The 25,495-nt window shown below is 36.1% G+C and overlaps 15 non-coding genes across 15 annotated transcripts; all 15 read left to right on the forward strand.

Annotated features, from left to right (window-relative positions):
* Positions 1-1,232: 1,232 nt before the first annotated feature.
* Positions 1,233-1,304, forward strand: Trnaw-cca (transfer RNA tryptophan (anticodon CCA)). Its single transcript has one exon. It is a non-coding gene; the product is annotated as a tRNA-Trp (tRNA).
* A 1,311-nt stretch (positions 1,305-2,615) lies between these two features.
* Trnaw-cca (transfer RNA tryptophan (anticodon CCA)) lies at positions 2,616-2,687 on the forward strand. Its single transcript has one exon. It is a non-coding gene; the product is annotated as a tRNA-Trp (tRNA).
* A 1,333-nt stretch (positions 2,688-4,020) lies between these two features.
* On the forward strand, positions 4,021-4,092 carry Trnaw-cca (transfer RNA tryptophan (anticodon CCA)). Its single transcript has one exon. It is a non-coding gene; the product is annotated as a tRNA-Trp (tRNA).
* Positions 4,093-5,408: 1,316 nt separating this feature from the next.
* Positions 5,409-5,480, forward strand: Trnaw-cca (transfer RNA tryptophan (anticodon CCA)). The gene has a single exon. It is a non-coding gene; the product is annotated as a tRNA-Trp (tRNA).
* Positions 5,481-6,793: 1,313 nt separating this feature from the next.
* Trnaw-cca (transfer RNA tryptophan (anticodon CCA)) lies at positions 6,794-6,865 on the forward strand. The gene has a single exon. It is a non-coding gene; the product is annotated as a tRNA-Trp (tRNA).
* A 1,332-nt stretch (positions 6,866-8,197) lies between these two features.
* Trnaw-cca (transfer RNA tryptophan (anticodon CCA)) lies at positions 8,198-8,269 on the forward strand. The gene has a single exon. It is a non-coding gene; the product is annotated as a tRNA-Trp (tRNA).
* Positions 8,270-9,584: 1,315 nt separating this feature from the next.
* Positions 9,585-9,656, forward strand: Trnaw-cca (transfer RNA tryptophan (anticodon CCA)). Its single transcript has one exon. It is a non-coding gene; the product is annotated as a tRNA-Trp (tRNA).
* A 1,334-nt stretch (positions 9,657-10,990) lies between these two features.
* On the forward strand, positions 10,991-11,062 carry Trnaw-cca (transfer RNA tryptophan (anticodon CCA)). The gene has a single exon. It is a non-coding gene; the product is annotated as a tRNA-Trp (tRNA).
* Positions 11,063-13,826: 2,764 nt separating this feature from the next.
* Positions 13,827-13,898, forward strand: Trnaw-cca (transfer RNA tryptophan (anticodon CCA)). The gene has a single exon. It is a non-coding gene; the product is annotated as a tRNA-Trp (tRNA).
* A 2,717-nt stretch (positions 13,899-16,615) lies between these two features.
* On the forward strand, positions 16,616-16,687 carry Trnaw-cca (transfer RNA tryptophan (anticodon CCA)). Its single transcript has one exon. It is a non-coding gene; the product is annotated as a tRNA-Trp (tRNA).
* A 1,316-nt stretch (positions 16,688-18,003) lies between these two features.
* Trnaw-cca (transfer RNA tryptophan (anticodon CCA)) lies at positions 18,004-18,075 on the forward strand. The gene has a single exon. It is a non-coding gene; the product is annotated as a tRNA-Trp (tRNA).
* Positions 18,076-19,405: 1,330 nt separating this feature from the next.
* Trnaw-cca (transfer RNA tryptophan (anticodon CCA)) lies at positions 19,406-19,477 on the forward strand. Its single transcript has one exon. It is a non-coding gene; the product is annotated as a tRNA-Trp (tRNA).
* Positions 19,478-20,811: 1,334 nt separating this feature from the next.
* On the forward strand, positions 20,812-20,883 carry Trnaw-cca (transfer RNA tryptophan (anticodon CCA)). The gene has a single exon. It is a non-coding gene; the product is annotated as a tRNA-Trp (tRNA).
* Positions 20,884-23,540: 2,657 nt separating this feature from the next.
* Trnaw-cca (transfer RNA tryptophan (anticodon CCA)) lies at positions 23,541-23,612 on the forward strand. Its single transcript has one exon. It is a non-coding gene; the product is annotated as a tRNA-Trp (tRNA).
* A 1,311-nt stretch (positions 23,613-24,923) lies between these two features.
* On the forward strand, positions 24,924-24,995 carry Trnaw-cca (transfer RNA tryptophan (anticodon CCA)). Its single transcript has one exon. It is a non-coding gene; the product is annotated as a tRNA-Trp (tRNA).
* The last annotated feature ends 500 nt before the right edge of the window (positions 24,996-25,495 follow it).

Consider the following 25,495-nt stretch of genomic DNA (forward strand, 5'->3'; position numbering starts at 1 on the left):
CGAATCACGTCGAGGTCATAATCACTTTTATTTCTTTTTTGGTCTTCAAACAATGATGAATCACGTTAGTGTCGGACTGAATCTCTATATAGATAGGAACTATCATAACGTCCAGGCCCAGAAATCAGAGGCAACACGTTTCTACATTTGGAGGCAAAAGGAAACACATTCCATTTGATGGTTCGAATTGGATATCACTATGATATGTTCTCCTATCTTTAGGCAGTGAATTTGTCTTTGTCAAGTTGCTATGCATATTTTGTATCGTGGAGGTAACATTGCTGGCTTGATGCCCGTGCACAGTTATTAAGATGAAGGATTCTAAAAGCTGTTGCTCTCACATTTTTGCCGCGTTGAATAGTATTGCTTTTTGTGTAGAATTCAGTGGCTCAACGCTCTGCATGCCGTCAGCTATTGGTTCACGTTTTTTGCATGTTAATGAAGTTTTCTATACTTCCATATTGGTGAAGGGGATTGGCAGGAGTGGGTAGGATGGCGGGTGGGTAAACTTTGTGATAGATATCACACTTAAACCATTCCTGGGTAGTGGCAGAGCTATTTAAAAGGGTATTTGTTTGTGTCAGATATGTTCTCTTGCCGGGATACAATTGACATGTCATGAAACTAACCAAATGTGCCTTTGTTCCTTTCTGTCAAGAATGATTTGATAACGAATTCTAGTTTTGATCCTTAGAAGCTATAGAGTTGTACAATATGTTAATAACGGTGTCTCACTTTTCTATCCCCTGAAGGAATGCACAGGTTATTTCTAAAACAACACTTGTGTTGCCCAAATTTCATTCCGTTGAATCGCACTCGTTTCTTTTGTAAAATAGGAGATATTTTGTACAGAAATAAATGTTGTTTTGTCACTTGTTTAGGCTGAAGAGCAACTTAGTAACACCAGGCTCTTTCCATTTGAAACCTATCTGAAAAAACAAGGAAACAGTCAATATAAATAAACATTTCAGATTGATGGAGGGAGCGACTGAAAGAAATGACGAAAGAACACGTAAGCCTGGCCAGAGATGCCGAATGCTATGTATATTCTGAGGCCAACGTCTCCATTCAGCTGTAATATATGGTATTAAGAAAGTGAATGTTGAGGACGGTGTAGTTCTTCTCATATCATGTGTGAGTGATGATGTTATTTGGAAAAGCGGTAAATGCCAAGTACCTTTTATCTGAGTCGTGTAATGCATGTTGAGAATGTTTGTTGCAAGAACTAATATCACTTCGTGGCGCAATGGTAGCGCGTCTGACTCCAGATCAGAAGGTTGCGTGTTCGAATCACGTCGAGGTCACAATTGCTTTTATTTCTTTTTTTGGTCTTTAAACAATGATGAATCACGATAGTGTCCCACTAAACCACTATATAGATAGAAACTGTCTTACGGTCTAGGCCCTGACATAAGAGGCAACAAGTTTCTACAATTGGAGGGAAAATGAAACAGATTCAAGGTTCGAATTGGATATCACTATATTATGATCTCCTATCTTTAGGCAGTGAATTTATCCTTATCAAGTTGCTATATATATTTTGTATCGTTGCATCAGATTGTAGCTGATGGGGAACCGTTGTTAGAAAGATATTTATCAACGCAAGGAATTAGCCACTTCCTAGAGAAATTGGACTATCCACCCTTTCTGGACAGGGATTTCTGAGGATACCTTTAGGAGTACATATTTAGTAACTAGAGATAGGAATAAACCTTTGTATTCAGTGTATTGTTCTTATTTTCAATCGAATGGGGGAAAGTATCAATATTAGAGCTGAAAAGTTTACTAATAAGTCATACAATTCTTAAACTATAAGAAAATATCCAAGTGTTATGAGTTTAGTGACGGGTGCTCTTTTGATGACTAGAAGTGTAGGATAGGTAACAATTGAGATAGATGTCGCCATTGAACCTCACTTGAAAATGTGAACTAAGCTTTCAAAAAGAGGTACATGTGTTTCAGCAATGTTCCCTTGCCGTGATGTGATTAACAAGTTTTGAAAATTGCCAGCTGTGCGTTTGATCTTTTCTGGTGTCAATGATTTGATAACGAATTATATTTTTGATGTTCAGAATGTGTAGATGTGTTCAAGACGTTAATAATGGTGTCTCAGTTTCCTATTCCGCAAAGAATGCACAGACTACTTTCAAAACAAAATTCCTGTTGTGTAAAGATTTTTCCTCTAGAATTGCACCCATTGTATTATTAATTTTGTAAAACGTGAGAGATCTTGTACAGATAAAAGTGATGTAGTCGGGTATTTCGGATCCACGTCAACTAAGTAATGCTAACTATTTTCAAATAAAACCCATGAGAAAAAAACCAAGGAAACAGTCAATTTCAATAAACAATTCAGATTGGTGGAGAGACCGACTGAAAAAAATGATGACAGAACAAGTAAGCCTGGCCAGAGATGGAGAATTATATGCATATTCTGAGGTCAACGTATATATTCAGCTATAATAGATGGTATTAAGAAAGTGAATGTTGAGGATGGTGTAGTTCTTCTTCTATCATGTGTAAGTGATGATGTTATTTGGAAAAGGTAAATGCCAAGAACCTTTTATCTGAGTCGTGTAATGCATGTTTAGAATGTTTGTTGCAAGAACTAATATGACTTCGTGGCGCAATGGTAGCGCGTCTGACTCCAGATCAGAAGGTTGCGTGTTCGAATCACGTCGAGGTCACAATTGCTTTTGTTTCTTTTTTTTTTTTTGGTCTTTAAACAATGATGAATCACGTTAGTGCCAGACTGAACGACTTTATAGAGAGGAACTGTCTTACGGTGCAGGCCCTGAAATCAGAGGCAACAAGTTTCTACAATTGGAGGGAAAATGAAACATATTCATGGCTCGAATTGGATATCACTATATTATGATCTCCTATCTTTAGGCAGTGAATTTGTCTTTATCAAGTTGCTGAACATATTTTGTATCGTTGCATCAGATTGTAGCTGATGGGGAACCGTTGTTAGAAAGATATTTATCAACGCAAGCAATTAGCCACTTCCTAGAGAAATTGGACTATCCACACTTTCTTGACAGGGATTTCTGAGGATACTTCTAGGTGTACGTATTTAGTTACTAGAGATCAGAATCAACCTTTGTATTCAGTGTATTGTTCTTATTTTCAAGTAAATGGGGTAAAGTATCAATATTAGAGCTAAAAAGTTTGCTAATAAGTCATACAATTCTAGAACCATAAGAAAAGATCCAAGTGTTATGAGTTTAGTAACCGGTGCTCTTTTGATGACTAGAAGTGTAGGATAGGTAATAATTGAGATAGATGTCGCCATTGAACCGCACTTGAAAATGTGACCAAAGCTTTCAAAATGAGGTACATGTGCTTTAGCAATGTTCCCTTGCCGTGATGTGATTAACAAGTTTTGAAAATTGCCAACTGTGCGTTTGATCTTTTCTGGTGTCAGTGATTTGATAACGAATTATATTTTTGATGTTCAGAACGTGTAAATGTGTTCAAGACGTTAATAATGGTGTCTCAGTTTCCCATCCCGCAAAGATTGCACAGACTACTTTTAAAACAAAATTCCTGTTGTGTAAAGATTTTTCCTCTAGAATTGCACCCATTTTATTTTTCTTTTGTAAAATGTGAGAGATCTTGTACAGATAAAAGTGATGTAGTCGGGTATTTCGGATGCAGATCAACTAACTAATGCTAGGATTTTTTTTTAAAAAGCATGAGAAAACACCAAGGAAACAGTTAATTTAAATAACAATTCAGATAGATGGAGAGACCGACTGAAAAAATGACGAAAGAACACGTAAGCCTGGCCAGAGATGGAGAATTATATGTATATTCTGAGGTCAACGTCTCCATTCAACTGTAAAATAGATGGCATCAAGAAAGTGAATTCTGAGGACGGTGTAGTTCTTCTTATATCATGCGTGAGTGATGATGTTGTTTGGAAAATCGGTAAATGCCAAGTACCTCTTATACGAGTCTTGTACAGTTATTCGAATTGAAATGCATGTTTAGAATGTTTGTTGCAAAAACTAATATGACTTCGTGGCGCAATGGTAGCGCGTCTGACTCCAGATCAGAAGGTTGCGTGTTCGAATCACGTCGAGGTCAAAATCGCCTTTATTTCTTTTTTTGGTCTTTAAATAATGATGAATCACGTTAGTGCCAGACTAAACCACTTTATAGATAGGAACTGTCTTACGGTCCAGACCCTTTAATCACAGGCAAGAAGTTTCTACAATTGGAGGGAAAATGAAACAGATTCAAGGTTCGAATTGGATATCACTATATTATGATCTCCTATCTTTAGGCAGTGAATTTGTCTTTATCAAGTTGCTATACATATTTTGTATCGTTGCATCAGATTGTAGCTGATGGGGAACCGTTGTTAGAAAGATATTTATCAACGCAAGCAATTAGCCACTTCCTAGAGAAATTGGACTATCCACACTTTCTTGACAGGGATTTCTGAGGATACTTCTAGGTGTACGTATTTAGTAACTAGAGATTAGAATCAACCTTTATATTCAGTGTATTGTTCTTATTTTCAATTGAATGGGGTAAAGTATCAATATTAGAGCTGAAAAGTTTGCTAATAAGTCATACAATTCTTGAACCATAAGAAAACATCCAAGTGTTAATGATGAGTTTAGTGACGGGTGCTCTTTTGATGACTAGAAGTGTAGGATAGGTAACAATTGAGATAGATGTCGCCATTGAACCTCACTTGAAAATGTGAAGTAAGCTTTCAAAAAGAGGTACATGTGCTTTAGCAATGTTTCCTTGCCGTGATGTGATTAACAAGTCTTGAAAATTGCCAGCTGTGCGTTTGATCTTTTCTGGTGTCAATGATTTGATAACGAATTATATTTTTGATGTTCAGAACGTGTAGATGTGTTCAAGACGTTAATAATGGTCTCTCAGGTTCCTATTCCGCAAAGAATGCACAGACTACTTTCAAAACAAAGTTCCTGTTGTGTAAAGATTTTTCCTCTAGAATTGCACACATTGTATTATTAATTTTGTAAAACGTGAGAGATCTTGTACAGATAAAAGTGATGTAGTCGGGTATTTCGGATCCACGTCAACTAAGTAATGCTAACTATTTTCAAATAAAACCCATGAGAGAAAAACAAGGAAACAGTCAATTTCAATAAACAATTCAGATTGGTGGAGAGACCGACTGAAAAAAAAATGATGAAAGAACAAGTAAGCCTGGCCAGAGATGGAGAATTATATGCATATTCTGAGGTCAACGTATATATTCAGCTGTAATAGATGGTATTAAGAAAGTGAATGTTCAGGATGGTGTAGTTCTTCTTATATCATGTGTGAGTGATGATGTTATTTGGAAAAGATAAATGCCAAGTACCTTTTATCTGAGTCGTGCAATGCATGTTTAGAATGTTTGTTGCAAGAACTAATATGACTTCGTGGCGCAATGGTAGCGCGTCTGACTCCAGATCAGAAGGTTGCGTGTTCGAATCACGTCGAGGTCACAATTGCTTTTATTTCTTTTTTTTTGGTCTTTAAACAATGATGAATCACGATAGTGTCCCACTAAACCACTATACAGATAGAAACTGTCTTACGGTCTAGGCCCTGACATAAGAGGCAACAAGTTTCTACAATTGGAGGGAAAATGAAACAGATTCAAGGTTCGAATTGGATATCACTATATTATGATCTCCTATCTTTAGGCAGTGAATTTATCCTTATCAAGTTGCTATATATATTTTGTATCGTTGCATCAGATTGTAGCTGATGGGGAACCGTTGTTAGAAAGATATTTATCAACGCAAGGAATTAGCCACTTCCTAGAGAAATTGGACTATCCACCCTTTCTGGACAGGGATTTCTGAGGATACCTTTAGGAGTACATATTTAGTAACTAGAGATAGGAATAAACCTTTGTATTCAGTGTATTGTTCTTATTTTCAATCGAATGGGGGAAAGTATCAATATTAGAGCTGAAAAGTTTACTAATAAGTCATACAATTCTTAAACTATAAGAAAATATCCAAGTGTTATGAGTTTAGTGACGGGTGCTCTTTTGATGACTAGAAGTGTAGGATAGGTAACAATTGAGATAGATGTCGCCATTGAACCTCACTTGAAAATGTGAACTAAGCTTTCAAAAAGAGGTACATGTGTTTCAGCAATGTTCCCTTGCCGTGATGTGATTAACAAGTTTTGAAAATTGCCAACTGTGCGTTTGATCTTTTCTGGTGTCAATGATTTGATAACGAATTATATTTTTGATGTTCAGAACGTGTAGATGTGTTCAAGACGTTAATAATGGTGTCTCAGTTTCCTATTCCGCAAAGAATGCACAGACTCCTTTCAAAACAAAATTCCTGTTGTGTAAAGATTTTTCCTCTAGAATTGCACCCATTGTATTATTAATTTTGTAAAACGTGAGAGATCTTGTACAGATAAAAGTGATGTAGTCGGATATTTCGGATCCACGTCAACTAAGTAATGCTAACTATTTTCAAATAAAACCCATGAGAAAAAAACCAAGGAAACAGTCAATTTCAATAAACAATTCAGATTGGTGGAGAGACCGACTGAAAAAAATGATGAAAGAACAAGTAAGCCTGGCCAGAGATGGAGAATTATATGCATATTCTGAGGTCAACGTATATATTCAGCTATAATAGATGGTATTAAGAAAGTGAATGTTGAGGATGGTGTAGTTCTTCTTATATCATGTGTAAGTGATGATGTTATTTGGAAAAGGTAAATGCCAAGAACCTTTTATCTGAGTCGTGTAATGCATGTTTAGAATGTTTGTTGCAAGAACTAATATGACTTCGTGGCGCAATGGTAGCGCGTCTGACTCCAGATCAGAAGGTTGCGTGTTCGAATCACGTCGAGGTCACAATTGCTTTTGTTTCTTTTTTTTTTTGGTCTTTAAACAATGATGAATCACGTTAGTGCCAGACTGAACGACTTTATAGAGAGGAACTGTCTTACGGTGCAGGCACTGAAATCAGAGGCAACAAGTTTCTACAATTGGAGGGAAAATGAAACAGATTCATGGCTCGAATTGGATATCACTATATTATGATCTCCTATCTTTAGGCAGTGAATTTGTCTTTATCAAGTTGCTATACATATTTTGTATCGTTGCATCAGATTGTAGCTGATGGGGAACCGTTGTTAGAAAGATATTTATCAACGCAAGCAATTAGCCACTTCATAGAGAAATTGGACTATCCACACTTTCTTGACAGGGATTTCTGAGGATACTTCTAGGTGTACGTATTTAGTTACTAGAGATCAGAATCAACCTTTGTATTCAGTGTATTGTTCTTATTTTCAAGTAAATGGGGTAAAGTATCAATATTAGAGCTAAAAAGTTTGCTAATAAGTCATACAATTCTAGAACCAAAAGAAAAGATCCCAAGTGTTATGAGTTTAGTAACCGGTGCTCCTTTGATGTCTAGAAGTGTAGGATAGGTAATAATTGAGATAGATGTCGCCATTGAACCGCACTTGAAAATGTGACCAAAGCTTTCAAAATGAGGTACATGTGCTTTAGCAATGTTCCCTTGCCGTGATGTGATTAACAAGTTTTGAAAATTGCCAACTGTGCGTTTGATCTTTTCTGGTGTCAGTGATTTGATAACGAATTATATTTTTGATGTTCAGAACGTGTAAATGTGTTCAAGACGTTAATAATGGTGTCTCACTTTCCCATCCCGCAAAGATTGCACAGACTACTTTTAAAACAAAATTCCTGTTGTGTAAAGATTTTTCCTCTAGAATTGCACCCATTTTATTTTTCTTTTGTAAAATGTGAGAGATCTTGTACAGATAAAAGTGATGTAGTCGGGTATTTCGGATGCAGGTCAACTAACTAATGCTTGGATTTTTTTTTTAAAAGCATGAGAAAAAACCAAGGAAACAGTTAATTTAAATAACAATTCAGATAGATGGAGAGACCGACTGAAAAAATGACGAAAGAACACGTAAGCCTGGCCAGAGATGGAGAATTATATGTATATTCTGAGGTCAACGTCTCCATTCAACTTTAAAATAGATGGCATCAAGATAGTGAATTCTGAGGACGGTGTAGTTCTTCTTATATCATGCGTGAGTGATGATGTTGTTTGGAAAATCGGTAAATGCCAAGTACCTCTTATACGAGTCTTGTACAGTTATTCGAATTGAAATGCATGTTTAGAATGTTTGTTGCAAAAACTAATATGACTTCGTGGCGCAATGGTAGCGCGTCTGACTCCAGATCAGAAGGTTGCGTGTTCGAATCACGTCGAGGTCAAAATCGCCTTTATTTCTTTTTTTGGTCTTTAAATAATGATGAATCACGTTAGTGCCAGACTAAACCACTTTATAGATAGGAACTGTCTTACGGTCCAGACCCTTTAATCACAGGCAAGAAGTTTCTACAATTGGAGGGAAAATGAAACAGATTCAAGGTTCGAATTGGATATCACTATATTATGATCTCCTATCTTTAGGCAGTGAATTTGTCTTTATCAAGTTGCTATACATATTTTGTATCGTTGCATCAGATTGTAGCTGATGGGGAACCGTTGTTAGAAAGATATTTATCAACGCAAGCAATTAGCCACTTCCTAGAGAAATTGGACTATCTACACTTTCTTGACAGGGATTTCTGAGGATACTTCTAGGTGTACGTATTTAGTAACTAGAGATTAGAATCAACCTTTGTATTCAGTGTATTGTTCTTATTTTCAATTGAATGGGGTAAAGTATCAATATTAGAGCTGAAAAGTTTGCTAATAAGTCATACAATTCTTGAACCATAAGAAAACATCCAAGTGTTAATGATGAGTTTAGTGACGGGTGCTCTTTTGATGACTAGAAGTGTAGGATAGGTAACAATTGAGATAGATGTCGCCATTGAACCTCACTTGAAAATGTGAAGTAAGCTTTCAAAAAGAGGTACATGTGCTTTAGCAATGTTTCCTTGCCGTGATGTGATTAACAAGTCTTGAAAATTGCCAACTGTGTGTTTGATCTTTTCTGGTGTCAATGATTTGATAACGAATTATATTTTTGATGTTCAGAACGTGTAGATGTGTTCAAGACGTTAATAATGGTCTCTCAGGTTCCTATTCCGCAAAGAATGCACAGACTACTTTCAAAACAAAGTTCCTGTTGTGTAAAGATTTTTCCTCTAGAATTGCACACATTGTATTATTAATTTTGTAAAACGTGAGAGATCTTGTACAGATAAAAGTGATGTAGTCGGGTATTTCGGATCCACGTCAACTAAGTAATGCTAACTATTTTCAAATAAAACCCATGAGAAAAAAACAAGGAAACAGTCAATTTCAATAAACAATTCAGATTGGTGGAGAGAACGACTGAAAAAAAATGATGAAAGAACAAGTAAGCCTGGCCAGAGATGGAGAATTATATGCATATTCTGAGGTCAACGTATATATTCAGCTGTAATAGATGGTATTAAGAAAGTGAATGTTGAGGATGGTGTAGTTCTTCTTATATCATGTGTGAGTGATGATGTTATTTGGAAAAGATAAATGCCAAGTACCTTTTATCTGAGTCGTGCAATGCATGTTTAGAATGTTTGTTGCAAGAACTAATATGACTTCGTGGCGCAATGGTAGCGCGTCTGACTCCAGATCAGAAGGTTGCGTGTTCGAATGACGTCGAGGTCAAAATCGCCTTTATTTCCTTATTTGGTCTTTAAACAGTGATGAATCACGTTAGTGCCAGACTAAACCACTTTATAGATAGGAACTGTCTTACGGTCCAGACCCTTTAATCACAGGCAAGAAGTTTCTACAATTGGAGGGAAAATGAAACAGATTCAAGGTTCGAATTGGATATCACTATATTATTATCTCCTATCTTTAGGCAGTGAATTTGTCTTTATAAAATTGCTATACATATTTTGTATCGTTGCATCAGATTGTAGCTGATGGGGAACCGTTGTTAGAAAGATATTTATCAACGCAAGCAATTAGCCACTTCCTAGAGAAATTGGACTATCCACACTTTCTTGACAGGGATTTCTGAGCATACTTCTAGGTGTACGTATTTAGTAACTAGAGATTAGAATCAACCTTTGTATTCAGTGTATTGTTTTTATTTTCAATTGAATGGGGTAAAGTATCAATATTAGAGCTGAAAAGTTTGCTAATAAGTCATACAATTCTTGAACCATAAGAAAACATCCAAGTGTTAATGATGAGTTTAGTGACGGGTGCTCTTTTGATGACTAGAAGTGGAGGATATGTAATAATTGAGATAGATGTCGCTATTGAACCTCACTTGAAGAATGTGACCAAAGCTTTTAAAAAGAGGTACATGTGCTTTAGCAATGTTCCCTTGCCGTGATGTGATTAACAAGTCTTGAAAATTGCCAACTGTGCATTTGATCTTTTCTGGTGTCAGTGATTTGATAACGAATTATATTTTTGATGTTCAGAACGTGTAGATGTGTTCAAGACGTTAATAATGGTGTCTCAGTTTCCTATCCCGCAAAGAATGCACAGACTATTTTTAAAACAAAATTCCTGTTGTGTAAAGATTTTTCCTCTAGAATTGCACCCATTTTATTTTTCTTTTGTAAAATGAGAGAGATTTTGTGCAGATAAAAGTGATGTAGTCGGGTATTTTGGATCGATGTCAACTAAGTAATTCTAGCATTTTCAAATAAAAACCATGAGAAAAAACCAAGGAAACAATTAATTTCAATAAACAATTCAGATAGATGGAGAGACCGACTGAAAAAAATGACGAAAGAACACGTAAGCCTGGCCAGAGATGGAGAATTATATCTATATTCTGAGGTCAACGTCTCCATTCAACTGTAAAATAGATGGCATCAAGAAAGTGAATTCTGAGGACGGTGTAGTTCTTCTTGTATCATGCGTGAGTGATGATGTTGTTTGGAAAATCGGTAAATGCCAAGTACCTCTTATATGAGTCTTGCACAGTTATTCGAAGTGAAATGCATGTTTAGAATGTTTGTTGCAAAAACTAATATGACTTCGTGGCGCAATGGTAGCGCGTCTGACTCCAGATCAGAAGGTTGCGTGTTGGAATCACGTCGAGGTCACAATCGCTTTTATTTCTTTCTTGGTCTTCAATGGTGACATCTATCTCAACTGTTACCTATCCTCCACTTCTAGTCATCCAAAGAACACCCGTCACTAAACTCATAACACTTGGATATTTTCTTATGGTTTAAGAATTGTATGACTTATTAGTTATCAAGTTGCTATACATATTTTGTATCGTGGAGGTAACATTGCTGGTTTGATGCCCATGCACAGTTGTTAAGATGAATGATTGTGAAGGCTAGTTACGCGCAATTTATAGTTATTTCTCCGTTTATAGCTTTCTTAGACCATTTGTAGCTTATGGGGAACCGTTCTTAGAAAGATATTCTCAACGCAAGCAATTAGCCAGTTCCTAGAGAAACTGGACTATCCACACTTTCTGGACAGGGATTTCTGAGGATACTTCTAGGTGTACGTATTTAGTAACTAATGATTGGAATGAACCTTTGTATTCAGTGTATTGTTCTGAGTTTCAATTAAATGGGCTAAAGTATCAATATTAGAGCTAAAATGTTTACTAATAAGTCATACAGTTCTTCAACAACAAGAAAACATCCAAGTGTTAATTATGAGTTTACTGACGGGTGTTCTTTTGATGACTAGAAGTGGAGGATAGGTAACAACTGAGATAGATGTCGCCAATAAACCTCACTTGAAAATGTGAACTTAGCTTTCAAAAAGAGGTACATGTGTTTCAGCAATGTTCCCTTGCCGTGATGTGATTAACAAGTCTTGAAAATTGCCAACTGTGCGTTTGATCTTTTCTGGTGTCAATGATTTGATAACGAATTATATTTTTGATGTTCAGAACGTATAGATGTGTTCAAGACGTTAATAATGGTGTCTCAGTTTCCTATTCCGCAAAGAATGCACAGACTACTTTCAAAACAAAATTCCTGTTGTGTAAAGATTTTTCCTCTAGAATTGCATCCATTTTCTTTTTCTTTTGTAAAATGTGAGAGATCTTGTACAGATAAAAGTGATGTAGTCGGGTATTTCGGATCCAGGTCAACGAAGTAATGCTAGCTATTTTCAAATAAAACCCATCAGAAAAAACCAAGGAAAGAGTCAATTTCAATAAACAATTCAGATTGGTAGATAGACCGATGGAAAAAATGACGAAAGAACATGTAAGACAGGCCAGAAATGGAGAATTATATGTATATTCTGAGGTCAACGTATAGATTCAGCTGTAATAGATGGTATTAAGGAGGTGAATTCTGAGGACGATGTGTTTCTTCTTATATCATGCATGAGTGATGATGTTATTTGGAAAATGGCAAGTACCTCTTATCTGAGTCGTATACAGATTCTCGAATTGAAATGCATGTTTAGAATGTTTGTAGCGAGAACTAATATAACTTCGTAACGCAATGGTAGCGAGTCTGACTCTAGATCAGAAGGTTGCGTGTTCGAATCACGTTGAGGTCATAATCACTTTTATTTCTTTTTTGGTCTTTAAACAATGATGAATCACGATAGTGTCCCACTAAACCACTATATAGATAGAAACTGTCTTACGGTCTAGGCCCTGACATAAGAGGCAACAAGTTTCTACAATTGGAGGGAAAATGAAACAGATTCAAGGTTCGAATTGGATATCACTATATTATGATCTCCTATCTTTAGGCAGTGAATTTATCCTTATCAAGTTGCTATATATATTTTGTATCGTTGCATCAGATTGTAGCTGATGGGGAACCGTTGTTAGAAAGATATTTATCAACGCAAGGAATTAGCCACTTCCTAGAGAAATTGGACTATCCACCCTTTCTGGACAGGGATTTCTGAGGATACCTTTAGGAGTACATATTTAGTAACTAGAGATAGGAATAAACCTTTGTATTCAGTGTATTGTTCTTATTTTCAATCGAATGGGGGAAAGTATCAATATTAGAGCTGAAAAGTTTGCTAATAAGTCATACAATTCTTGAACCATAAGAAAACATCCAAGTGTTAATGATGAGTTTAGTGACGGGTGCTCTTTTGATGACTAGAAGTGGAGGATATGTAATAATTGAGATAGATGTCGCTATTGAACCTCACTTGAAGAATGTGACCAAAGCTTTTAAAAAGAGGTACATGTGCTTTAGCAATGTTCCCTTGCCGTGATGTGATTAACAAGTCTTGAAAATTGCCAACTGTGCATTTGATCTTTTCTGGTGTCAGTGATTTGATAACGAATTATATTTTTGATGTTCAGAACGTGTAGATGTGTTCAAGACGTTAATAATGGTGTCTCAGTTTCCTATCCCGCAAAGAATGCACAGACTATTTTTAAAACAAAATTCCTGTTGTGTAAAGATTTTTCCTCTAGAATTCCACCCATTTTATTTTTCTTTTGTAAAATGTGAGAGATCTTGTGCAGATAAAAGTGATGTAGTCGGGTATTTTGGATCGATGTCAACTAAGTAATTCGAGCATTTTCAAATAAAAACCATGAGAAAAAAAAGGAAACAATTAATTTCAATATACAATTCAGATAGATGGAGAGACCGACTGAAAAAAATGACGAAAGAACACGTAAGCCTGGCCAGAGATGGGGAATTATATGTATATTCTGAGGTCAACGTATCCATTGAGCTGTAATATATGGTATCAAGAAAGTGAATTCTGGGGACGGTGTAGTTCTTCTTCTATCATGCGTGAGTGATGATGTTGTTTGGAAAATCGGTAAATGCCAAGTACCTCTTATATGAGTCTTGCACAGTTATTCGAAGTGAAATGCATGTTTAGAATGTTTGTTGCAAAAACTAATATGACTTCGTTGCGCAATGGTAGCGCGTCTGACTCCAGATCAGAAGGTTGCGTGTTCGAATCACGTAGAGGTCAAAATCGCCTTTATTTCTTTTTTCGGTCTTTAAATAATGATGAATCACGTTAGCTCCAGACTAAACCACTTTATAGATAGGAACTGTCTTACGGTCCAGACCCTTTAATCACAGGCAAGAAGTTTCTACAATTGGAGGGAAAATGAAACAGATTCAAGGTTCGAATTGGATATCACTATATTATTATCTCCTATCTTTAGGCAGTGAATTTGTTTTTATCAAGTTGCTATACATATTTTGTATCGTTGCATCAGATTGTAGCTGATGGGGAACCGTTGTTAGAAAGATATTTATCAACGCAAGCAATTAGCCACTTCCTAGAGAAATTGGACTATCCAAACTTTCTTGACAGGGATTTCTGAGGATACTTCTAGGTGTACGTATTTAGTAACTAGAGATTAGAATCAACCTTTGTATTCAGTGTATTGTTCTTATTTTCAATTGAATGGGGTAAAGTATCAATATTAGAGCTGAAAAGTTTGCTAATAAGTCATACAATTCTTGAACCATAAGAAAACATCCAAGTGTTAATGATGAGTTTAGTGACGGGTGCTCTTTTGATGACTAGAAGTGTAGGATAGGTAACAATTGAGATAGATGTCGCCATTGAACCTCACTTGAAAATGTGAAGTAAGCTTTCAAAAAGAGGTACATGTGCTTTAGCAATGTTTCCTTGCCGTGATGTGATTAACAAGTCTTGAAAATTGCCAGCTGTGCGTTTGATCTTTTCTGGTGTCAATGATTTGATAATGAATTATATTTTTGATGTTCAGAACTTGTAGATGTGTTCAAGACGTTAATAATGGTCTCTCAGGTTCCTATTCCGCAAAGAATGCACAGACTACTTTCAAAACAAAGTTCCTGTTGTGTAAAGATTTTTCCTCTAGAATTGCACACATTGTATTATTAATTTTGTAAAACGTGAGAGATCTTGTACAGATAAAAGTGATGTAGTCGGGTATTTCGGATCCACGTCAACTAAGTAATGCTAACTATTTTCAAATAAAACCCATGAGAAAAAAACAAGGAAACAGTCAATTTCAATGAACAATTCAGATTGGTGGAGAGACCGACTGAAAAAAAATGATGAAAGAACAAGTAAGCCTGGCCAGAGATGGAGAATTATATGCATATTATGAGGTCAACGTATATATTCAGCTGTAATAGATGGTATTAAGAAAGTGAATGTTCAGGATGGTGTAGTTCTTCTTATATCATGTGTGAGTGATGATGTTATTTGGAAAAGATAAATGCCAAGTACCTTTTATCTGAGTCGTGTAATGCATGTTTAGAATGTTTGTTGCAAGAACTAATATGACTTCGTGGCGCAATGGTAGCGCGTCTGACTCTAGATCAGAAGGTTGCGTGTTCGAATCACGTCGAGGTCAAAATCGCCTTTATTTCTTCTTTTGGTCTCTAAACAATGATGAATCACGTTAGTGCCAGACTAAACCACTTTATAGATAGGAACTGTCTTACGGTCCAGACCCTTTAATCACAGGCAAGAAGTTTCTACAATTGGAGGGAAAATGAAACAGATTCAAGGTTCGAATTGGATATCACTATATTATTATCTCCTATCTTTAGGCAGTGAATTTGTCTTTATCAAGTTGCTATACATATTTTGTATCGTTGCATCAGATTGTAGCTGATGGGGAACCGTTGTTAGAAAGATATTTATCAACGCAAGCAATTAGCCACTTCCTAGAGAAATTGGACTATCCACACTTTCTTGACAGGGATTTCTGAGGATACTTCTAGGTGTACGTATTTAGTAACTAGAGATTAGAATCAACCTTTGTATTCAGTGTATTGTTCTTATTTTCAATTGAATGGGGTAAAGTATCAATATTAGAGCTGAAAAGTTTGCTAATAAGTCATACAATTCTTGAACCATAAGAAAACATCCAAGTGTTAATGATGAGTTTAGTGACGGGTGCTCTTTTGATGACTAGAAGTGGAGGATATGTAATAATTGAGATAGATGTCGCTATTGAACCTCACTTGAAGAATGTGACCAAAGCTTTTAAAAAGAGGTACATGTGCTTTAGCAATGTTCCCTTGCCGTGATGTGATTAACAAGTCTTGAAAATTGCCAACTGTGCATTTGATCTTTTCTGGTGTCAGTGATTTGATAACGAATTATATTTTTGATGTTCAGAACGTGTAGATGTGTTCAAGACGTTAATAATGGTGTCTCAGTTTCCTATCCCGCAAAGAATGCACAGACTATTTTTAAAACAAAATTCCTGTTGTGTAAAGATTTTTCCTCTAGAATTGCACCCATTTTATTTTTCTTTTGTAAAATGTGAGAGATCTTGTGCAGATAAAAGTGATGTAGTCGGGTATTTTGGATCGATGTCAACTAAGTAATTCGAGCATTTTCAAATAAAAACCATGAGAAAAAAAAGGAAACAATTAATTTCAATATACAATTCAGATAGATGGAGAGACCGACTGAAAAAAATGACGAAAGAACACGTAAGCCTGGCCAGAGATGGGGAATTATATGTATATTCTGAGGTCAACGTCTCCATTGAGCTGTAATATATGGTATCAAGAAAGTGAATTCTGGGGACGGTGTAGTTCTTCTTCTATCATGCGTGAGTGATGATGTTGTTTGGAAAATCGGTAAATGCCAAGTACCTCTTATATGAGTCTTGCACAGTTATTCGAAGTGAAATGCATGTTTAGAATGTTTGTTGCAAAAACTAATATGACTTCGTTGCGCAATGGTAGCGCGTCTGACTCCAGATCAGAAGGTTGCGTGTTCGAATCACGTAGAGGTCAAAATCGCCTTTATTTCTTTTTTCGGTCTTTAAATAATGATGAATCACGTTAGCTCCAGACTAAACCACTTTATAGATAGGAACTGTCTTACGGTCCAGACCCTTTAATCACAGGCAAGAAGTTTCTACAATTGGAGGGAAAATGAAACAGATTCAAGGTTCGAATTGGATATCACTATATTATTATCTCCTATCTTTAGGCAGTGAATTTGTTTTTATCAAGTTGCTATACATATTTTGTATCGTTGCATCAGATTGTAGCTGATGGGGAACCGTTGTTAGAAAGATATTTATCAACGCAAGCAATTAGCCACTTCGTAGAGAAATTGGACTATCCACACTTTCTTGACAGGGATTTCTGAGGATAATTCTAGGTGTACGTATTTAGTAACTAGAGATTAGAATCAACCTTTGTATTCAGTGTATTGTTCTTATTTTCAATTGAATGGGGTAAAGTATCAATATTAGAGCTGAAAAGTTTGCTAATAAGTCATACAATTCTTGAACCATAAGAAAACATCCAAGTGTTAATGATGAGTTTAGTGACGGGTGCTCTTTTGATGACTAGAAGTGGAGGATATGTAATAATTGAGATAGATGTCGCTATTGAACCTCACTTGAAGAATGTGACCAAAGCTTTTAAAAAGAGGTACATGTGCTTTAGCAATGTTTCCTTGCCGTGATGTGATTAACAAGTGTTGAAAATTGCCAACTGTGCGTTTGATCTTTTCTGGTGTTAATGATTTGATAATGAATTATATTTTTGATGTTCAGAACGTGTAGATGTGTTCAAGACGTTAATAATGGTGTCTCAGTTTCCTATTCCGCAAAGAATGCACAGACTACTTTCAAAACAAAGTTCCTGTTGTGTAAAGATTTTTCCTCTAGAATTGCACACATTGTATTATTAATTTTTTAAAACGTGAGAGATCTTGTACAGATAAAAGTGATGTAGTCGGGTATTTCGGATCCACGTCAACTAAGTAATGCTAACTATTTTCAAATAAAACCCATGAGAAAAAAACAAGGAAACAGTCAATTTCAATAAACAATTCAGATTGGTGGAGAGACCGACTGAAAAAAAATGATGAAAGAACACGTAAGCCTGGCCAGAGATGGAGAATTATATGCATATTCTGAGGTCAACGTATATATTCAGCTGTAATAGATGGTATTAAGAAAGTGAATGTTGAGGATGGTGTAGTTCTTCTTCTATCATGTGTGAGTGATGATGTTATTTGGAAAAGGTAAATGCCAAGTACCTTTTATCTGAGTCGTGTAATGCATGTTTAGAATGTTTGTTGCAAGAACTAATATGACTTCGTGGCGCAATGGTAGCGCGTCTGACTCCAGATCAGAAGGTTGCGTGTTCGAATCAAGTCGAGGTCACAATTGCTTTTATTTCTTTTTTTTTGGTCTTTAAACAATGATGAATCACGTTAGTGCCAGACTGAACGACTTTATAGAGAGGAACTGTCTTACGGTGCAGGCCCTGAAATCAGAGGCAACAAGTTTCTACAATTGGAGGGAAAATGAAACAGATTCATGGCTCGAATTGGATATCACTATATTATGATCTCCTATCTTTAGGCAGTGAATTTGTCTTTATCAAGTTGCTATACATATTTTGTATCGTTGCATCAGATTGTAGCTGATGGGGAACCGTTGTTAGAAAGATATTTATCAACGCAAGCAATGCGCCACTTCATAGAGAAATTGGACTATCCACACTTTCTTGACAGGGATTTCTGAGGATACTTCTAGGTGTACGTATTTAGTTACTAGAGATCAGAATCAACCTTTGTATTCAGTGTATTGTTCTTATTTTCAAGTGAATGGGGTAAAGTATCAATATTAGAGCTAAAAAGTTTGCTAATAAGTCATACAATTCTAGAACCATAAGAAAAGATCCAAGTGTTATGAGTTTAGTGACCGGTGCTCTTTTGATGTCTAGAAGTGGAGGATAGGTAATAATTGAGATAGATGTCGCCATTGAACCGCACTTGAAAATGTGACCAAAGCTTTCAAAATGAGGTACATGTGCTTTAGCAATGTTCCCTTGCCGTGATGTGATTAACAAGTTTTGAAAATTACCAACTGTGCGTTTGATCTTTTCTGGTGTCAGTGATTTGATAACGAATTATATTTTTGATGTTCAGAACGTGTAGATGTGTTCAAGACGTTAATAATGGTGTCTCAGTTTCCTATCCCGCAAAGATTGCACAGACTACTTTTAAAACAAAATTCCTGTTGTGTAAAGATTTTTCCTCTAGAATTGCACCCATTTTATTTTTCTTTTGTAAAATGTGAGAGATCTTGTACAGATAAAAGTGATGTAGTCGGGTATTTCGGATGCAGGTCACCTAACTAATGCTAGGATTCTTTTAAAAAAAACCATGAGAAAAAACCAAGGAAACAGTTAATTTAAATAACAATTCCGATAGATGGAGAGACCGACTGATAAAATGACGAAAGAACACGTAAGCCTGTCCAGAGATGGAGAATTATATATATATTATGAGGTCAACGTTTCCATTCAACTGTAAAATAGATGGCATCAAGAAAGTGAATTCTGAGGACGGTGTAGTTCTTCTTATATCATGCGTGAGTGATGATGTTGTTTGGAAAATCGGTAAATGCCAAGTACCTCTTATACGAGTCTTGTACAGTTATTCGAATTGAAATGCATGTTTAGAATGTTTGTTGCAAAAACTAATATGACTTCGTGGCGCAATGGTAGCGCGTCTGACTCCAGATCAGAAGGTTGCGTGTTCGAGTCACGTCGAGGTCAAAATCGCCTTTATTTCCTTTTTTGGTCTTTAAACAATGATGAATCACGTTAGTGCCAGACTAAACCACTTTATAGATAGGAACTGTCTTACGGTCCAGACCCTTTAATCACAGGCAACAAGTTTCTACAATTGGAGGGAAAATGAAACAGATTCAAGGTTCGAATTGGATATCACTATATTATGATCTCCTATCTTTAGGCAGTGAATTTGTCTTTATAAAATTGCTATACATATTTTTTATCGTTGCATCAGATTGTAGCTGATGGGGAACCGTTGTTAGAAAGATATTTATCAACGCAAGCAATTAGCCACTTCCTAGAGAAATTGGACTATCCACACTTTCTTGACAGGGATTTCTGAGCATACTTCTAGGTGTACGTATTTAGTAACTAGAGATTAGAATCAACCTTTGTATTCAGTGTATTATTTTTATTTTCAATTGAATGGGGTAAAGTATCAATATTAGAGCTGAAAAGTTTGCTAATAAGTCATACAATTCTTGAACCATAAGAAAACATCCAAGTGTTAATGATGAGTTTAGTGACGGGTGCTCTTTTGATGACTAGAAGTGGAGGATATGTAATAATTGAGATAGATGTCGCTATTGAACCTCACTTGAAGAATGTGACCAAAGCTTTTAAAAAGAGGTACATGTGCTTTAGCAATGTTCCCTTGCCGTGATGTGATTAACAAGTCTTGAAAATTGCCAACTGTGCATTTGATCTTTTCTGGTGTCAGTGATTTGATAACGAATTATATTTTTGATGTTCAGAACGTGTAGATGTGTTCAAGACGTTAATAATGGTGTCTCAGTTTCCTATCCCGCAAAGAATGCACAGACTATTTTTAAAACAAAATTCCTGTTGTGTAAAGATTTTTCCTCTAGAATTGCACCCATTTTATTTTTCTTTTGTAAAATGAGAGAGATTTTGTGCAGATAAAAGTGATGTAGTCGGGTATTTTGGATCGATGTCAACTAAGTAATTCTAGCATTTTCAAATAAAAACCATGAGAAAAAACCAAGGAAACAATTAATTTCAATAAACAATTCAGATAGATGGAGAGACCGACTGAAAAAAATGACGAAAGAACACGTAAGCCTGGCCAGAGATGGAGAATTATATCTATATTCTGAGGTCAACGTCTCCATTCAACTGTAAAATAGATGGCATCAAGAAAGTGAATTCTGAGGACGGTGTAGTTCTTCTTGTATCTTGCGTGAGTGATGATGTTGTTTGGAAAATCGGTAAATGCCAAGTACCTCTTATATGAGTCTTGCACAGTTATTCGAAGTGAAATGCATGTTTAGAATGTTTGTTGCAAAAACTAATATGACTTCGTTGCGCAATGGTAGCGCGTCTGACTCCAGATCAGAAGGTTGCGTGTTGGAATCACGTCGAGGTCACAATCGCTTTTATTTCTTTCTTGGTCTTCAATGGCGACATCTATCTCAACTGTTACCTATCCTCCACTTCTAGTCATCCAAAGAACACCCGTCACTAAACTCATAACACTTGGATATTTTCTTATGGTTTAAGAATTGTATGACTTATTAGTGATCAAGTTGCTATACATATTTTGTATCGTGGAGGTAACATTGCTGGTTTGATGCCCATGCACAGTTGTTAAGATGAATATTCTAAAAGCTAGTTACGCGCAATTTATAGTTATTTCTCCGTTTATAGCTTTCTTAGACCATTTGTAGCTTATGGGGAACCGTTCTTAGAAAGATATTCTCAACGCAAGCAATTAGCCAGTTCCTAGAGAAACTGGACTATCCACACTTTCTGGACAGGGATTTCTGAGGATACTTCTAGGTGTACGTATTTAGTAACTAATGATTGGAATGAACCTTTGTATTCAGTGTATTGTTCTGAGTTTCAATTAAATGGGCTAAAGTATCAATATTAGAGCTAAAATGTTTACTAATAAGTCATACAGTTCTTCAACAACAAGAAAACATCCAAGTGTTAATTATGAGTTTACTGACGGGTGTTCTTTTGATGACTAGAAGTGGAGGATAGGTAACAATTGAGATAGATGTCGCCAATAAACCTCACTTGAAAATGTGAACTTAGCTTTCAAAAAGAGGTACATGTGTTTCAGCAATGTTCCCTTGCCGTGATGTGATTAACAAGTTTTGAAAATTGCCAACTGTGCGTTTGATCTTTTCTGGTGTCAATGATTTGATAACGAATTATATTTTTGATGTTCAGAACGTATAGATCTGTTCAAGACGTTAATAATGGTGTCTCAGTTTCCTATTCCGCAAAGAATGCACAGACTACTTTCAAAACAAAATTCCTGTTGTGTAAAGATTTTTCCTCTAGAATTGCACCCATTTTCTTTTTCTTTTGTAAAACGTGAGAGATCTTGTACAGATAAAAGTGATGTAGTCGGGTATTTCGGATCCAGGTCAACGAAGTAATGCTAGCTATTTTCAAATAAAACCCATCAGAAAAAACCAAGGAAAGAGTCAATTTCAATAAACAATTCAGATTGGTAGATAGACCGATGGAAAAAAATGACGAAAGAACATGTAAGACAGGCCAGAGATGGAGAATTATATGTATATTCTGAGGTCAACGTATAGATTCAGCTGTAATAGATGGTATTAAGGAGGTGAATTCTGAGGACGATGTGTTTCTTCTTATATCATGCATGAGTGATGATGTTATTTGGAAAATCGGTAAATGGCAAGTACCTCTTATCTGAGTCGTATACAGATTCTCGAATTGAAATGCATGTTTAGAATGTTTGTAGCAAGAACTAATATAACTTCGTAACGCAATGGTAGCGCGTCTGACTCTAGATCAGAAGGTTGCGTGTTCGAATCACGTCGAGGTCATAATCACTTTTATTTCTTTTTTGGTCTTCAAACAATGATGAATCACGTTAGTGTCGGACTGAATCTCTATATAGATAGGAACTATCATAACGTCCAGGCCCAGAAATCAGAGGCAACACGTTTCTACATTTGGAGGCAAAAGGAAACACATTCCATTTGATGGTTCGAATTGGATATCACTATGATATGTTCTCCTATCTTTAGGCAGTGAATTTGTCTTTGTCAAGTTGCTATGCATATTTTGTATCGTGGAGGTAACATTGCTGGCTTGATGCCCGTGCACAGTTATTAAGATGAAGGATTCTAAAAGCTGTTGCTCTCACATTTTTGCCGCGTTGAATAGTATTGCTTTTTGTGTAGAATTCAGTGGCTCAACGCTCTGCATGCCGTCAGCTATTGGTTCACGTTTTTTGCATGTTAATGAAGTTTTCTATACTTCCATATTGGTGAAGGGGATTGGCAGGAGTGGGTAGGATGGCGGGTGGGTAAACTTTGTGATAGATATCACACTTAAACCATTCCTGGGTAGTGGCAGAGCTATTTAAAAGGGTATTTGTTTGTGTCAGATATGTTCTCTTGCCGGGATACAATTGACATGTCATGAAACTAACCAAATGTGCCTTTGTTCCTTTCTGTCAAGAATGATTTGATAACGAATTCTAGTTTTGATCCTTAGAAGCTATAGAGTTGTACAATATGTTAATAACGGTGTCTCACTTTTCTATCCCCTGAAGGAATGCACAGGTTATTTCTAAAACAACACTTGTGTTGCCCAAATTTCATTCCGTTGAATCGCACTCGTTTCTTTTGTAAAATAGGAGATATTTTGTACAGAAATAAATGTTGTTTTGTCACCTGTTTAGGCTGAAGATCAACTTAGTAACACCAGGCTCTTTCCACTTGAAACCTATCTGAAAAAACAAGGAAACAGTCAATATAAATAAACATTTCAGATTGATGGAGGGACCGACTGAAAGAAATGACGAAAGAACACGTAAGCCTGGCCAGAGATGCCGAATGCTATGTATATTCTGAGGTCAACGTCTCCATTCAGCTTTAATATATGGTATTAAGAAAGTGAATGTTGAGGACGGTGTAGTTCTTCTCATATCATGTGTGAGTGATGATGTTCTTTGGAAAAGCGGTAAGTGCCAAGTACCTTTTATCTGAGTCGTGTAATGCATGTTTAGAATGTTTGTTGCAAGAACTAATATGACTTCGTGGCGCAATGGTAGCGCGTCTGACTCCAGATCAGAAGGTTGCGTGTTCGAATCACGTCGAGGTCAAAATTGCTTTTATTTCTTTTTTTGATTTTTAATCAATGATTAATCACTTTAGTGCCAGACTAAACCACTATATAGATATGAACTGTCTTACGGTCTAGGCCCTGACATAAGAGGCAACAAGTTTCTACAATTGGAGGGAAAATGAAACAGATTCAAGGTTCGAATTGGATATCACTATATTATGATCTCCTATCTTTAGGCAGTGAATTTATCTTTATCAAGTTGCTATATATATTTTGTATCGTTGAAACAGATTGTAGCTGATGGGGAACCGTTGTTAGAAAGATATTTATCAACGCAAGGAATTAGCCACTTCCTAGAGAAATTGGACTATCCACCCTTTCTGGACAGGGATTTCTGAGGATACCTTTAGGAGTACATATTTAGTAACTAGAGATAGGAATAAACCTTTGTATTCAGTGTATTGTTCTTATTTTCAATTGAATGGGGGAAAGTATCAATATTAGAGCTGAAAAGTTTACTAATACGTCATACAATTCTAGAACCATAAGAAAAGATCCAAGTGTTATGAGTTTAGTGACGGGTGCTCTTTTGATGACTAGAAGTGTAGGATAGGTAACAATTGAGATAGATGTCGCCAATAAACCTAACTTGAAAATGTGAACTAAGCTTTCAAAAAGAGGTACATGTGTTTCAGCAATGTTCTCTTGCCGTGATGTGATTAACAAGTTTTGAAAATTACCAACTGTGCGTTTGATCTTTTCTGGTGTCAATGATTTGATAACGAATTATATTTTTGATGTTCAGAACTTGTAGATGTATTCAAGACGTTAATAATGGTGTCTCAGATTCCTATTCCGCAACGAATTCACAGACTACTTTCAAAACAAAATTCCTGTTGTGTAAAGATTTTTCCTCTAGAATTGCACCCATTGTATTATTAATTTTGTAAAACGTGAGAGATCTTGTACAGATAAAAGTGATGTAGTCGGGTATTTCGGATCCACGTCAACTAAGTAATGCTAACTATTTTCAAATAAAACCCATGAGAAAAGAACCAAGGAAACAGTCAATTTCAATAAACAATTCAGATTGGTGGAGAGACCGACTGAAAAAAATGATGAAAGAACAAGTAAGCCTGGCCAGAGATGGAGAATTATATGCATATTCTGAGGTCAACGTATATATTCAGCTGTAATAGATGGTATTAAGAAAGTGAATGTTGAGGATGGTGTAATTCTTCTTATATCATGTGTGAGTGATGATGTTATTTGGAAAAGGTAAATGCCAAGTACCTTTTATCTGAGTCGTGTAATGCATGTTTAGAATGTTTGTTGCAAGAACTAATATGACTTCGTGGCGCAATGGTAGCGCGTCTGACTCCAGATCAGAAGGTTGCGTGTTGGAATCACGTCGAGGTCACAATTACTTTTATTTCTTTTTTTTTTTTGGTCTTTAAACAATGATGAATCACGTTAGTGCCAGACTGAACGACTTTATAGAGAGGAACTGTCTTACGGTGCAGGCCCTGAAATCAGAGGCAACAAGTTTCTACAATTGGAGGGAAAATGAAACAGATTCATGGCTCGAATTGGATATCACTATATTATGATCTCTTATCTTTAGGCAGTGAATTTGTCTTTATCAAGTTGCTATACATATTTTGTATCGTTGCATCAGATTGTAGTTGATGGGGAACCGATGTTAGAAAGATATTTATCAACGCAAGCAATTAGCCACTTCATAGAGAAATTGGACTATCCACACTTTCTTGACAGGGATTTCTGAGTATACTTCTAGGTGTACGTAATTAGTAACTAGAGATCAGAATCAACCTTTGTATTCAGTGTATTGTTCTTATTTTCAATTGAATGGGGTAAAGTATCAATATTAGAGCTAAAAGGTTTGCTAATAAGTCATAC

This window comes from Sinohyriopsis cumingii, chromosome 18, assembly GCF_028554795.1.
Source record: "Sinohyriopsis cumingii isolate HCF-2022 chromosome 18, ASM2855479v2, whole genome shotgun sequence".
In the NCBI taxonomy this organism is placed as follows: Eukaryota; Metazoa; Mollusca; class Bivalvia; order Unionida; family Unionidae; genus Sinohyriopsis; species Sinohyriopsis cumingii.